At 37.1% G+C, this 12,223-nt stretch overlaps 1 protein-coding gene across 2 annotated transcripts in view; it reads left to right on the forward strand.

Annotated features, from left to right (window-relative positions):
• Nucleotides 1–10,539: 10,539 nt before the first annotated feature.
• Nucleotides 10,540–12,223, forward strand: part of LOC115232603 (heterochromatin protein 1-binding protein 3) — a 32,841-nt gene continuing 31,157 nt past the window's right edge. The window contains exon 1 of one of the 2 annotated variants that reach the window (XM_029802580.2): nucleotides 10,540–10,754. The gene's annotated coding sequence lies outside the window, so the exon portion shown is untranslated. Of the gene's footprint in view, nucleotides 10,755–11,659; nucleotides 11,813–12,223 lie in introns of those variants that run through there. The other variant, XM_029802581.2, reaches the window with a different exon arrangement.

Genomic DNA, 12,223 nt, shown 5'->3' on the forward strand with positions numbered 1-12,223 from the left:
CGAGGTATATTACGTCCACATTTGAGTTGTTGAGTAACTGCCTCAACACCTAGTCATAGTGTTGTAAGAGCTGGGTCAGGCAACTCCTACCTGGTCAAAAGCCATGCTGGGTATCACTCAGCAAGTTATTTTCTTCAAGGAATGCGATTAGTTTCCATCTGACTATCCATTCCAATGACTTTGCTGATGTGTGAAGTCAGAGAGAAAGGCCTATAGTTTTTGGCATCTGCTCTGCTTCCCTTTCCATGGACTGGGCATATTATTCCCTCCTTTAGCGTGTTTGGCAGCTTGCCATTTGCAAGAAAGCTCTGGAAGAGAATCTGTAGAGGTTTTGCCAGGACATGCTTACATGATCTGAGGAGGATTACTGGGAAACCTTTAGGACCAGCAGTTGAGTTTGCATCCACCTCATCTATGGCTAGTAGTATATCTTCTTTTCTAATCTCAATGTATTCCATTGTAACTGCCTAACTGGTTATAGGTGAGGTGGCAAAGAAATCCACTGGTTCCTTTACTTGTCTGTGTTCCAACAGAATGGTAAAGACACTTTTGAACTCGTCATTCAGTACCTCACTGATCCTGGTAGGACTATCTGTGAGGGGGCCATCCTTCTGGAAGAGGGGTCCTATGGGTCCTATCTTGCAATGTGCTAAGGCTGTTCCTTTTGCATAATGGAAGAAGGCCTTTGGTTTTGACTTAATGTTTTTTATAACCCAGGCTTCTTTGTCTGCCTTCTCCCTCACATAGGATTGTTGCAAGCTTTTTTCAATCTCTATCAGTGTTGTTTTTAGGCGGGACTTTTTGCTACATTTGGAATGTTGGTTGAGGCAATTTGCAACCTTTGTCCATCGTCTCATGAGGATCTTCCTCTCCCTTGGAATCTTGTTCCTTTTTGTGTTGGCCTTGTTGTGTTGGCTCTGGGACATATTTCTGGCATATGGTTTGCATGACAGACATGAAATATTCTAGTTCCATGCCAATGTCTGATGTTGAGAGACATTTCGGCCAGTCTTTTTTGAATCAATTTCCAGTCTGCTTTGTGGAAGTTCAGATTGGAGAGATTTAGACTGCTTCCTTTAATCTGTATGTCTCTGGCTACTTTTAGCCAATACACAGACAGCTCTATTATGTTGTGATCTGAGACTAATGTCAGCATCACTTTCATATCATGAAAGATGTCCATATTGTTTGTGAAGCAGAGATCCAAAATGTTATTCGTCCTAGTTGGTCTGAGTATAACTTGCTCCATGAATAGGGCATTGGTGAGGTTGAACAGGGACTCTACCTGTGCTTGTTTGCAATGAGTCATTCCTGAGAGCAAGAGGCCTTCAGGCCATTTGACATTGGGGAAGTTGAAATTACCTATAAGAAATACGCTCACATGGTGTTCCAGTTTCATGAGGATTTCTTTAATTCTTGTGAGGCAATCTTCAAACTTGCCTGTGTGGTTTGGAGCATCTAGTGGGTAATATGTATTGCACATGACTATATTGTGTTGTCTTATGCATACAATTAAATAGTCATATACTGAATCTGAGATTGACAGTAAGACCTGAGGTGTGACGTCATCAGGGAAGTATACAGCAACTCCACCATGGCTCCTTTCCATTCTGTCTGTTCGCAGTATGGTATATTTTGGTATGTGTACTTCTGCATCCTCTATATCAGGGTTCAGATGACTTTCCACAAGTGCTATGCATAGGACTTGATTGGATGCAGCAAGGTCTCTCAGGAAAAAATTTTGCTTTTGTTTTGATGCAACAGGCCCCCAATATTTAGTAAAAATATTGGTGTGATGACTGTGCAGGTGTTCGGGGAGACCATCCCGTGTCTGTTGATTGTGGTGGTCTTGCGCAGTGGTGGACAAGGTTCCTTGTTTGCGCTTGATGTAGCCAGAGCAGCTACTGCACAATCTTTTGCATCATGTACAAAAAAACTCAAGCTCAGCTGTTGCCTTGCACATAACATCTGATATATATATATATATATATATATATACTATCAGAGATACCCGGCGTTGCCCGTGTTACATGCAATTGAAGAATTAGACTTTTCTTTTATATTTTCTGTAATGAACTGGAATACCTATGTTTCGAATTTGCAGATGAGAGTTATTGCAGATGAGAGTTATTTCCCTCATTACACACCCTAAAAAATTTGTAATCATGCCACATGTATCCCATACTATTGATTTTTATGCGTATATTCCAAAATTCCAGTCTTATAGAACCTGTTAAAAGAATTTCGCTCCTGAAAAATGAAGGTCATGGAGCTCTAAAATGTGAGAGTTAAGGCCCCTATTGGAGTTGGGTGTCTTAATGTCAACCAGAGAAGTTGAATTGTTGAGAATCTTTTTAACTTTGGTCTTATATCTATTGTTTGAATTTCTTTGAAATAGGAAATATATGTTCACTGGGTTTGTAAAAGAGAGCAAAGCTACAGGAAACCAAAAGATGAATGATTACAATAAGCAGTCAGCTACCTTACCCTAGTCATTACCACTCCCAATGTAGGATTCCTCACCATCCAGGTGACAGGCACAGCCATAAGATGCATTACGAATCTATAGCAATTGGAAGGGCATGACCCATCTGAAATAAACATTAACAACTGTGTGACGTAAGGGCTAAGGGGAAATGAAAGTGTCACCTCTGGAGTTTGCAAATGACCACTATACGTAATTGGACAGAATAATTTTACAATCTATAAATGTCTTTGAATAACCAGTCACTCATCTGGGAAGGCCTTGAAATCAATGTTACCATCTGGGGACTATGTGTGACCCAGTGATAATAAAAAGACTGAAAGGAGGTCTACAACCAAATAACTTTATTAAAAACTGTAAATATTACAGCAGATTTAAGATGCCGAGTAATCTTCAGCTAATTTTATATAGGTTTTCCAATAACATAAAGTTCTCAAATCAATTAATAACATCTTAGGGAAGGTAAATATACAGATAAAGATGTAGATATGAATCTTAGGAACATGAGGTAGTGTAGTTTAGATGCTAACTGACCAAAACCTTGTTTACAACTGACTGTTGTAAAAAAAATTTCTTTAGCTATATGGATAGGGATAAGGGCAGGTCAAGAATTCAAGTTACTTGAAGAAAAGAAGAGGAAAAATCAGGAGATGTAAAAGAAGAACAGATTGTCACTAGAACAAAGGGTCAATTTATTTATGTGTTGACAAAAAATATTTTTTGTCAACACATAAATAAATATTTACAGCTTTTAATAAAATGTTGTAGTATGAAACAATTGTACTAAATTACCGGATTCATACTTGTTGCTTATTTTTGATTGTATATATATATATCTATATATATATACATGCATATATATATATATATATATATATATATATATATATATATATATATATATATATATATATATATATATATATATATATATATATACACATCTATATATATATACATGTATATATATATACATCTATCTATATATACATGTAAATTTAAATTTAAAATAATAAGGGTGAAAAATTGAATATTAATTTGATTAATATCAATTTGAAACCAGTGGTGTAGCATATTGAAAAGTCTGAAGTTTTAGAAAAAATTATATTACATACATATAGGTGGACATCCATTATGCTAGAAGAAGATTTGCTATGGTCTTACCATTCCTTTGTTAGTGGTAAGACCATGGTGGATCTTCTTCTAGCATAATGGATGTCCACTTACAGGTTATCCCTCTTATATAATAGTATAAAAATAGGATCACATGCGGTCGTATCGTATAGGAGACACGGTCGCACGTGGTCATATTCTTAATGAAATATTACAGACCATATAATACATACAGCGGCAATAGAACACAAGTGGAATGACAACAAGATTTCTTTTTGAGATATATACATTATTTATTTTACATATTTTACAATCATGTTGGTTGGAAGTTTGTAAGCGTTAGCATATTTTTGTGTCTGTGTGTTCGTGAGGCATAAAAGGTACTGACCAGAGGAATAACAATGGAATTTGGTTCACAGTTCATGTTGTTGGTATCAGCCTAGCAACAGGTAGTAGCAGATGGCTTAAGGTAGTTCTTAGAAGAACTAGAACTCAAGACAGATAATTGATTTACCGTTTATGAGGTACACGGAGTGTAAGAGTTCCATATCAAGATGTTGCGTCTCGTAGTTGAGATTAATTGAATCACTTGTTGTGTTTATCTTTCTCTTGATATGAATATACTTCCAGATGTGTTAACTGTAGCCGTTTTTCCCGTGGTGAGATTTTCACCTAACCGCTAGAGTTGAATCTGTAGTTGTCTTGTGTACAAATTAAACCTTAGTAGATAGAGACGATGTTTGGCGATGAGTTGTGTCTGTCGTTTGGTTTTTGCTGCGTCTTCATCATATATTCTGCTTGGTTATTTTTCTCTTGATATAATGGTGGTCGCCTGCCTTTCGAACTGGAACATAGTCGAGTATGCTCTGTGTGGTCAGAGGTTCGTTCTGAGAAGAACTAGAACCAAAGACGAATATTTGTCTGAGAACCCTTCTTTATATAAGGTTCATGTGGCTCAAAACGAACTTCAGAAATGGAAAGCTGTGATTGGCTGCTTGGAACAATGGCGCGAAAATAAGCGGAGGCAAATCGTGTCACGTGACAACCAGCGGTGCGAACGTAGTAGAGACCATGTGTCAGCCAATTGGATTAGTGTTTACAACAATGTTAAACTAGCCGAAGATGTTTGTAATCTCGAACGAGATTATTCTTAATACTCTTCTCAAACAGTGAAGATAGCAATGAAAGAAACGATATTGCTACAATAGTTTCACTTTAATAGTTTCAGTATTAAAGTGAAACTATTAAAGTGAAACTATTAAAGTGAAAGCATCTGACATTACAATAGAGAGATGTTATTGTTTCACTTTTGACAGATAATGCTGAAATAGTGGAGAAGATATGATATTCCTGTGGGCTCGCACTAGGTAAGAAGTTAAAATTTCTTTTTGTCTATGACACTACATGGACCCTAAGTAAGGCATGTGTAAAATTTGAATGAAATTGGTTGTGTAGTTCTCAAGTTTTAGGGATTCACACAGATAGACACATATTCTCATCTTTATATATATATATATATATATATATATATATATATATAAGGTCATCCCATTAATTCTGTCCAAAATTTGAATAAAGAAAGCAAATGATCAAATGTTATATTTAACTGAAATTTAATCATCAATGTACTTTCCCTGATTATCTGCAACTTCCTTTCATCTATTTACAAGCTTTCTAATCCCATCAATGTCAAACTCTTTTGGTTCCAAAACGAAGAACTCTGAAATGTCAGTTTCAACCTCTTCCTGGCTTGCAAAAGTTATGTCTCCCAAATGATTCTGTAAACTACAAAACAAATGGCAGTCTGAAGGAGCAAGGTCGGGAAAATAAGGTGAATGAGGAATTTTTTCCCAACCAAGCTCTTCAATCTTCTGTGATGTGATCTTTGCAGTGTGGGGTTGTGCATTGTCCTGATGAAACATCACTCCTTTTCAATTTACTATAGCGGGTTTTTTTTCTTTGAAGCTTGGTTCAAACACTCTAATTGCTGACAGTAGACTTGAGCAATTCAAAGTGAATTACTCCTTTGCAATCCCACCAAATAGAGAGAAGAACCTTTTTCCCATGAAGTTCCTTTCTTGGTTGTGGTTGACGACGTTTAACATTTCGATAGAAGATCCATTTTTCGTCACCAGTCACAAGTGTATCCAAAAAGGGTGAAATGAGCTCATGAGAATGGAGAGAAGGGCTGATGTCAACTCAAGATTTGTGGTTGCTTTTGGACAATTCATGAGGCACGTATTTTCCAAGTTTAGGAACCATTCTAAGTTGTTGAAGATGATGATGAACAGTAGTATGGTTTGAACTAAGCTTTATTGCCAATTCTTCAACTGATAATGCAGGATTTTCTTCAAGTAATACCTCAAGGAGCTTATCATCAAACTCATCTTCAAGGCTGAAGTCTCCACTTCTGAATTTTGCAAACCATCTTCTGCAAGTTCTTTCATTCAAGCATTCTTTCCCATAAACTGAGTGTATGTTTCAAGTCGCTTTGGCTACAGAGTTTCCTTTTTTGTACTTGTAACAGGATGAAAGGTCTGTAACACTGAATGGGTGCAGCTCTCATCCTTTACATTAAAATATCAATCGATGGAAAGAGTCAAGACTTCCGATTAACTTTAACAGCATAAATATTTTATTTCTGGATTTGCAATATATACATTCTTCTTCAGGGCGAACCGGCAGCCTAGGAGCTCAATCCTGTCCGTTCAAGCATAGCATAGCAACGCCACGAGGTGCAGCTTGAGAGAGCTGCTAAAACACGTCCGTCCTGTTTGGCTGTCAGCATTCGAGAGACCGAACGAGGGGAATTTTGCTGCTGCTAGTTTTCTGCGCATGCACATGAGGGAACTTCTGGCAGGCCTCCAGGAAGAATCCAACTCTGCACATGCATGCTGAAGATTTCCAAAAGGGCGTCACTACATACCCATAAAACATTATGTGCCTCAAATGCTTTTGGATACTTACATGTTAGAAAGGGTTTTAATCAAAGAAATTTGAATTGTAATATTCTGTAAAATAATATTTAATTAGTTTAAATGTACACAAATGTATAAAAATAATTTTAAATTCCATTAGACATTCTAAAATGCTATTAAAATTTCAGCGCAAACGTCTCTCTTGCACGCCACATCCGATGCTTCTTATGTCCAACATTTCTCTCAGAGCGCTTACACTCTGTCGTGTATGTACACTGACATTACACATCCAGTGGATCATGCTAGCTTCATTTCTTTCAAGCCTACGCATGTCCTCCGCAGTCATGGCCCATGTTTCACTGCCATGAAGCATGGCAGCTCGCACACATGCGTCGTATAATCTACCTTTCACTCTGAGCGAGATGTATATATATGTATATGTATGTATGTATATATATATATGTATATGTATGCATGTATATATATAAATATATGTATATATATATATATATATATATATATATATATATATATATATGTATATGTATGCATGTATATATATGTATGCTTGTATATATTTATATGTATGCATGTATATATATATATATATATATGTATATGTATGTATATAATACGTATGTATATATATATGTATGTATATATATGTATATGTATATCATCACCATCATAATCATCGTTTAACGTCCGCTTTCCATGCTAGCATGGGTTGGATGATTTGACTGAGGACTGTCGAACAAGATGGCTGCACCAGACTCCAATCTCGATCTGGCAGAGTTTCTACAGCTGGATGCCCTTCCTAAGCACTCCGAGAGTGTAGTGGGTGCTTTTATATGCCACCTGCACAGGAGCCAGTCCAGCGGTACTGGCAACGACCTTGCTTGAATGTTTTTCCATGTGCCAGTGAGGTGATGCTGGTAACGATGACAATCAAATGGTGCTTTTTACATACCACCGACATGGAAGCCAGTTAGCCGCTCTGGCAACAATCCCGCTCGGATGGTGCTCTTAGCGTTCCACTAGCATGGATGCCAGTCATCGAATTTGATTTCAATTTCGATTTCACTTACCTCAACAAGTCTTCGCAAGCAGAGTTTAGTGTCCAATGAAGGAAAGGTATGCATAAGTGGGCTGGTTACACACCTGGCATAGGCCACAAGGTTATGGTCTCATTTGGCTTGCCGGGTCTTCTCAAGCACAGCATATTGCCAATAGTCTCAGTCACTAGTCATTGCCTCGTTGAGGCCTAATGTTTGAAGGTCGTGCTTCCTCACTTCATCCCAGGTCTTACTGGGTCTACCTCTTCCATGGGTTCCCTCAACCGCTAGGGTGTGGCACTTTTTCACACAGCTATCCTCATCCATTCTTGCCACATGACCATACCAATGCATTTGTCTCTCTTGCACACCACATCTGATGCTTCTTAGGTCCAACTTTTCTCTCAAGCTACTTACACTCTGTTGAGTATGCATACTGACATTACACAGCCATACTGGCTTCATTCCTTGCAAGCTTACGCATGTCCTCAGCAGTCACAGCCGATGTTTCACTGCCATGTAGCATGGCTGTTCGTACACATGCGTCATACCTTTTACTCTGAGTGAGAGGCCCTTTGTCAACAGTAGAGGTAAGAACTCACTGAACTTTGCCCAGTCTATTCTTATTCTAGCAGCTACACTTTCAGTGCACCCTCCCCCACTACTGACTTGGTCACCTAGATAACGGAAACTATCAACTACTTCTAGTTTTTCTCCCTGGAATGTGGCGGAAGTTGTTCTCTGCACATTTTCAGTGTTTATTGCTCCTGAACATCTGCCACATACAATAACTATCTTCCCAGTTAGCCTTTCTTTGATATGTGTCCATAGCTTACACTGGATACATCTTATAGAGCTTCTACCTACGCTTTTTCTACAGATCGAGCAGGGCCATCTACCTGAAGGGGTTTGTAGTTTTCCTGCCTTCCTACTTATTTGGAGTTTGGTTTTTGCTAGGTTGACTCTAAGGCCCTTCAATTCTAATCCTTGTTTCCACACCTGAAACTTCTCAAGTTTTGATAGTCACTCAGCAATTATAGCAAGGTCATCAGCATAGAGGAGCTCCCATGGGCATCCTGTCTTGAATTTCTCCGTTATTGCCTGAAGGACTATGATAAATAGGAGGAGTCTGAGGACTGGGCCTTGGTGGACCCCTACTTGTACCCGGAATTCTTCAGTGTACTCGTTGCCAACCCTCTCCTTACTGACAGCGTCCCTGTACATGGTTTTCACAGCTCTCACTAACCATTCATCTATCCCTAGTTTTCTCATTGACCACCAGATAAGGGATCGGGGGACCCTGTCAAAGGCTTTCTCCATGTCAGCAAAAGCCAGGTACAGAGGTTTATCTTTGTCTAGGTATTTCTCCTGCAGCTGTCTTACCAGAAATATAGCATCAGTGATGCTTTTCCCTTGCACGAACTGCATCTCATCTAAACTGACTCTCTCCCTAATTAGTTGGGCTATGACCCTCTCCATGACCTACATTACCTGATCCAACAACTTGATACCTCAGTAATTATTTGTATCTAAAGCGTTACCTTTACCTTTGTAGCAGTTGACTATAGTGCTGCTACACCAGTCATTTGGTATGACTCCTTCATGCATCACCTGCTTAATTATACAGGTGACTAGGAAGGCGGCGAGCTGGCAGAAACGTTAGCACGCCGGGTGAAATGCGTAGTCGTATTTCGTCTGCTGTTACGTTCTGAGTTCAAATTCCGCCGAGGCCAACTTTGCCTTTCATCCTTTCCGGGTCAATGAATTAAGTACCAGTTACGCACTGGGGTTGATATAATCGACTTAATCCATTTGTCTGTTCTTGTTTGTCCCCTCTGTGTTTATCCCCTTGTGGGTAGTAAAGAAATATATACAGGTAACTAAGCTTAGCCAACACTGCCAGATATTTTGAGCATCTCTGCAGTGATTCCTGATGGGCTGGGGGCTTTCCCTGTCTTCATACTCTCAATTGCTTTATCTACCAAGGTACTGTCAACTCGGATAGCTTTATGTATATGCATATATATATATATAAATATATATATATGTATGTGTATATATATGTATGTATGTATATATGTATACATATATGTGTATGTATTATATATATATGTGTATATATATGCATGCATTTATATGTATGTGTATGCATGTATATATATATGTATATGTATATATATGTATGTATATATATATGTTGTATATATATATATATATATATATATATATACATATATAGTTGTATTTGTGTACCTAGAGATCTTTAGGCAGACATACAGATGATTATATAAATAATCATGTGTATATATTTCTACCTAGAAATCTCAGGATATACACATAAACATACAAGAAAGAGTTTAACTTCTGTATAATGTGGGAAATTTTTCAAATATTTCCAGGAATTGCACATGAAATTTACCCATTCTCTTTGACTGAAACTATTTTGCATTTTCCCAATTCTGCATTATATATTTTAATTCTCAAATTTGTAATCATTTATATTTAATTTTTTTTTTTTAATTTTAAGTTATTTATTGGGTGCACATATTACTACTACTGTAACATATATGATAATTGGTGTAAATTAGTTATAAAAAATATTAGTCTCTTAGTTTTCCATCATAATTTATTCTATGGATTTTTTGAATACTGGTTTTGTGGAGAAACTATTTTTTTAAAATTTGTGTATGTAAAAATATGGACGAAAATTTAAACCAGTGTTGTTATATCATTTAACCAAATGAAGGGCCATTTGATAAATAAATATGATATACAAAATATATTATTTTGGATAAAATGAAAGCTAGGGATGAAATAATTTTTCTGAGATAAAAACTGCTGTGAAAATTATGGCTAAAGAAATTGGAGAAAAAAACACTGTAAATTTCTTGGGAGATTTTTATTTTAAAATATCTGACAGGGTCTTGTCTCCTTAACGAAATGGCAATCATGACGAAAGCACAGGTTTGTTGCGATGATGTCACGGGAAAAAGTGTTCTTCCATGGTTCGACTGTGTAAATGTAGTCGTCAAGTTTATAGTGGTTCACTTTCAGTATATGTGCGTGTATCCGTAAGTATGTGAGTCTGTAAGTGTTTGTGTCTGTGTGTGTGTCTTCTGTCTCACTTAGTCCCTTCGCAGATATTCAACTCTTCGTTTGCTTTTATTTTATCTCCGGCTTCAGGTAGGTGATAGAAAATTAATAATTCTTTAACTATTCACAAATTTCTGCCGATGCTTTAGAGAGTTTTTAATTTTTTTTTTACCTGCATTCAATTATTCTCTTTTTGCTATTTCATCTCACCTTGCCATCTGTTATTTTTCTCAAGTAGTGTTTTGCTGGATGTTTTTGCTGAATTGATTTAAGAATAAGATTCGCGTCAGTTGATAATGGCGCTTTTTAGTTAAACTCTAACTGCCTTCCTTGTTCACATAAAAATCTTGCATGCAACTTTGTTCATTTACATATACCTGCTTCATTTATTCTTTTTAGACTGTCTAGCAATATAAATTTCTAGCATAGACCAAGGTTTTTCGTTTAACTTCATAGGAGATTTTTAAAAACGTATATAAATAGATACAAAATATTATGAAGACATATATAAATATGTGTGCATGTGTGTTATATGTAAATATGTGTATATTTTTATATAAATTTACATATTGTGTTGCTTTTAGTCTTACTGTAGGTTCTTCTTTCTCTTCATAACTATTCATAATTTATTCATTTGTAAAATAAAAGTGGCTGGTGGGGGTTTTGATATTTAGGCCATGCAAGCAGTCTTGTATATAGATGTTTCGTTATGTATCGCTTTGGTTGAAATTTGCAACATCACATAGAGATACTCTATATATATATGTGTGTGTGTGTGCGCGCGTGTATATCCCATTTAACTGCGGTCCTGTTCTTTTTTCCATTGATATCTATCCGTTATATACATAGGATATATCTATGATATGTATTTATAAGTGTGCGTGTTTAACTGTGTTCGTTGCGCGTCATACCTCCTACATCTTAGCTTCTCCCTCCTCCCACGTTTGTTTATTTCCTCCTACCCGTTCTTTTCTACCTCCTCCTGTCACTACTACTAGCACAACTACGACGTTGTACAAGTTGCTAATTTACATAAATCTACTCTCTGCACTCCCTATTGGTCAGATCTTGGCGCCATCATTGTTTTCCTCTCAACCAGCCCTGAATCTTTGAATGCACGTTTTGCTGTCTTATTTAATAGCGACACGGTAAGAAATGATGCCTTTTTTCCTTAATTGTATATTTCTTTATGGTCTGACAGATTGGCTTGAGCATTTTTCTGACTGCAAACAATGAAAATAACGTCTGCTGTCCATCAGTATAGTGCTGAAATGACGTCAAAATGTGTGTCATTACGAAAGGTCATCTGCTGATTAGTATTCAAAATGGCTACTAGTCACGCTTGTTGCCGCCGTCGTTCTTCTTTTTCACACGTACACACACCTCTATCTTGTTATCTGTCTGTCTTCTCCCTTGCTAATTCAGTGTCTCAACATTACTAATTATCTTCGCTTTCATTTCATCTTCTTACAAATACATACTTTCCCGCGATGTTGCTGATTACACCACGAGCCAAAGAAGGGGCCGTTACGTTTTCGCTCGATTAGCTAGAAATAGTT

Source organism: Octopus sinensis, linkage group LG2 (genome assembly GCF_006345805.1).
Source record: "Octopus sinensis linkage group LG2, ASM634580v1, whole genome shotgun sequence".
In the NCBI taxonomy this organism is placed as follows: domain Eukaryota; kingdom Metazoa; phylum Mollusca; class Cephalopoda; order Octopoda; family Octopodidae; genus Octopus; species Octopus sinensis.